General features: G+C 46.3%; 1 long non-coding RNA gene across 2 annotated transcripts in view; it reads left to right on the forward strand.

Annotated features, from left to right (window-relative positions):
* Positions 1–430: 430 nt before the first annotated feature.
* Positions 431–3,810, forward strand: part of LOC116085022 — a 7,421-nt gene continuing 4,041 nt past the window's right edge. Inside the window, exons 1-2 of one of the 2 annotated variants that reach the window (XR_004116365.1) lie at positions 431–531; positions 2,745–2,843. This is a non-coding gene — a long non-coding RNA (uncharacterized LOC116085022). Of the gene's footprint in view, positions 532–1,773; positions 2,118–2,744; positions 2,844–3,810 lie in introns of those variants that run through there. The other variant, XR_004116364.1, reaches the window with a different exon arrangement.

A 3,810-nucleotide genomic window follows, 5' to 3' on the forward strand; every position in this document is an offset into this window, starting at 1 on the left:
GACAGGCTGGCTGGCTGACTGACTGACATAAACACACAAACACACACACACACACACACACACACACGCACACACACACACACACACACACACACACACGAGGAAAAGACCTTTTCTCTAAGTCTCCTTGTAAAGAACCAAGGCCTCTGAACTGGACCATCCTAAGTTTATTTGAGTCTCTTCAATGATCTTTGCACAAAAAATTCCCTAAAGACCCAATTTTGAGATGTATCAAAGTTGCTGTACCTGCTAGGGCCAGAGCTTTGCATGAGACTCTAGATTCATAGGCAAGGCAGGTAGGTGTGTGGCAGAATGCTTGATAACATGGCTGGTGGTACTATCCTTTTTCAGATTAGAGAATTCTGGGGTGGGACTGAGGAATCATGTCAGCCTAGAGCCATCGGCGTGTGTAGCATCACCTGTCACAAGACAGCCATGGGCACTATCAGCCATTGTTGATTCAAACAATCAACCCTTTTAAGCTGTCAGATGCCAACCACAGCATCTTCACAGACTCATCAGGAAACACAGGTATGGCACTGTCTTTTTGCCTATAGCATTGACATAGCATTACCTAAGTGGCAGCTGGCACCGCTTAATTACATACTTGTAAATTTCAATTTAATTTTTTTGAGACAGGATCTTGATACATATAGCCCAGATGGCCTTACATTTATAATCCTGCTTCAGCTTCCCAATGCTAAGATGACTGCCCGTATCCAGTCTTGGTAGTATTTTGTGACATAGTGTGCACACACTCATGTATGCAAGTGTGCAAGCCCATGGGTGTGCACGCATGTGGAAACAAGAGATCAACCTTAGCTGACATTCCTCATATGCTAGCTACCTTGCTTTTGGAGACAGGGTCTCTCACTGGCCAGGAACACATCCATTAGGCCAGGGACCTCAGGAATCCCCATTCCCAGTCCTGGGACTTTAAGGATGAGCAATCATTCACAGTTTTCTTTTTATGGGCAGGTAGGCCTCAAACTCTAATCGCTCCTACCTCTCAGCCCTGTGGTTTAGTTCTCTTTTATTCCGTTTTCCTTTTCTTTAAGGGCTAGTTTGATAGCCAGCTTGTAAAAGTTCTGAAAAGCAAACCATTTGGCTCCCGTGAGCTGACATAAGTGGACTCCAGGCTCCTGGGTTAGAGTCTTTTTCCGTGAACTGTTGAGGGTAGAGATCTGAGTGGCTAGAGAGAGACATTCTCCTTCCTCCTCAATCACCAACATCAGGTGTCCTAGGCAACTTCAATGAGACCCAACAAACAGGTCATCTGCTCTTCAGTGTGTGATGTCAACAGCCATGACAGAGCAGCTCAGCTGGCCGGAGCAGCAGGTGAAGGAATCAGAGAAGGAAGGGGTAAACATGCATTTCAATGCAGGGGGAAAACAACAGGCAGGATGGCTTGGCAGGAATACAGGAAACACAAATATGTGACCTCTGAGCCCTCCAGCCAGGGGTTCCCAGGACTTGGGTATTTCTGATCCTTCTCCCATTGCTTCTTAATCAGGACCTTTCTAAGCCAGAGCCCAAAAAACCCCTAGTGTGATTGTGTGTGTGTGAGAGTGTGTGTGTGTGTGTGTGTGTGTGTGTGTGTGTGTGTGTGTGTGGTTTACTCCTATTGAGCCAGAACAGGGTGTCAGATCCCCCTAAGAGCTGGAGTTACAAGGTAACTCAGAACCACTAAATGTGGGTGCTGGGAAGTGAACTTGGTATCCTCTGGATGATCAGTATGTGCTTTATCCACGGAGCCAACTTTCCAGACTGAAACCACTTTATATTTTGAGACAGGGTCTCTTACTGAACCGGGAGCTCATGAATTCATCTGGGCTGGCTGAGAATCAAGTCCTGTCTCTGCTTGCCCAGTGCTGGGATGGCAGATACACATGGCTGAGTCGGGCTTTTTATGTGTGTGCTGGGGGTGCGAACTAAGGTTGTTGCTTGGACACCAACTGAGCTATCTCCAGGAGTCCTCCAGTGATTCTTGAGTTGTGATCACTGCTAAGCTGGGCTGGGATGCTGGTTCCAACCCACTGGTTTTACACGTGCTATGGAGTGTGGCTATGACTTGTGGGAAGATCACACTGTCTCTGTGCACCTTTCCTTTGGAGCAGGTGAGTTGTGCCCATCATGTAGAGACAAATAATACAAGCTTGGGTGGGGCTCTCAGATGAGAACCTAGGCTCTGCCTCTGCGGAGCTGTGTGACTTTGAGCCTCAGTTCTCAGTTGAGGATAATAACACCAGCCTCATACCGTGTGGTGGGTGCGTAAGTGAAATGGTGTTCATAAACAATAGTCAGTGTGTGGATGGAGTTGCTACCACAACTGTTGGAGACAGAGCCTGGACCTCAGCAGCCCTAACAAGCAAGGCTCAGCTCAGTTGTAAATCTCTTTCCAGGAGACAAGTTTTATTCTGTCTGTCTGGCGCCAGCCTGTTCTTCCAACATAAAATTCCAATTTCTTAAGGACTGTTGTTTCAATAGTCACATGTCTGGCAAGTATTTCTTTGAGATATCTTCACTCATGCCAGCAAGGTAACATACATGTTGGGGGGCTGAATAAGAATGCCGCCCCCCCATAGGCTTATATATTTGAATGCTTAGTCATAGGGAGAGGCACTACTTAGAAGGATTAGGAGGTGTGGCCTGTTGGAGGATGTGGGTCACTGGGGTAGGGTGGGCTTTGAGGTTTCCAGAGTCCCAGCCAGGTCCCACTGTCTCTCTCTTCCTGCTGCCTGCAGATCTGGATGTAAAATCCTCAGCTATTTCTCCAGCACCGTGTCTGACTAAGTGCTACCAAGCTCCCCGCAGTGATGATAGTGGACTACACCTTTGAAACCGTAAGCAAGCCCCAATTAAATGCTTTCCTTTATAAGTGTTACCCTGGTTGTGGTGTCTCCTCACAGCAATAGAACACACTGACTAAGACAATCCATAAGACAGTGCTGCATCTTTACACATGCAGGGATGGCTATTAACATCACCTGCCTAGATAATCACAGACTCCAGACCTCCTAACACATTTTACAGATAGCACAGAGGTCTGGAGACCTGGGAACAGCTGGATCTTCAACAGCTGAGGAAATGTGAATGATATCTGGTCTCAGCTTTGCTGCGTCTAAGGACAGAGTTTTCCAGTCAGGGTAGCAGGTGCTCTTTAGCTCAGGTATACCCAAAAGCTGGTCCATTTTGCAAAGTTTAGAATGTATGTGTATTTGTGTGTGCTACATGATTTTATGTGCAACAAATGTTTGAAGGAGCCCTTGAAGACCAGGAGAGGAAATCAGATCCTCTGGAACTAGAATTACAGGTAATTCTGAGCCATCTTGTGGATGCTGAAAACAGAACCTGGGTTCTCTGTAAAATCAAGTGCTCTGAAACACTGAACAATCTCTCCAGCCCCATACCTCACTGCTTTACATTTTAGTGTACCTCACTGCTTTACATTTTAGTGTAGTTGTGGTAGGTGCTGGGTTGTCTCTGTACCTCAGAACCTTCTCCATAGCCCAGCAGACAGCCATTTGCTTGGGATGAGCACAGCAAATGTCTCAGCCTGGTGGCTTGGTCCCTAGTATAACTATGTTGAAGGTGATAGAATCTTTAAGAGGTGGAGTGGAAAATATCTTTTATTCCCCTGATGTAATTGTTGTCTCGGAGGTTTATTGCCTCAGCCTGCTAATCTAGGCCTAGGCCTGGAAGCTTCTAGCCTCTGTATAATCTAATGTAGGCCTAGAATGTTTTAAGCCTCTGAGACTTACCGCTGAATAAGCTACCCTTCTTGTTCTTTTTTCTTTTTTTCTTTTTTTT

This window comes from Mastomys coucha, unplaced genomic scaffold (genome assembly GCF_008632895.1).
Source record: "Mastomys coucha isolate ucsf_1 unplaced genomic scaffold, UCSF_Mcou_1 pScaffold9, whole genome shotgun sequence".
Taxonomy (NCBI): domain Eukaryota; kingdom Metazoa; phylum Chordata; class Mammalia; order Rodentia; family Muridae; genus Mastomys; species Mastomys coucha.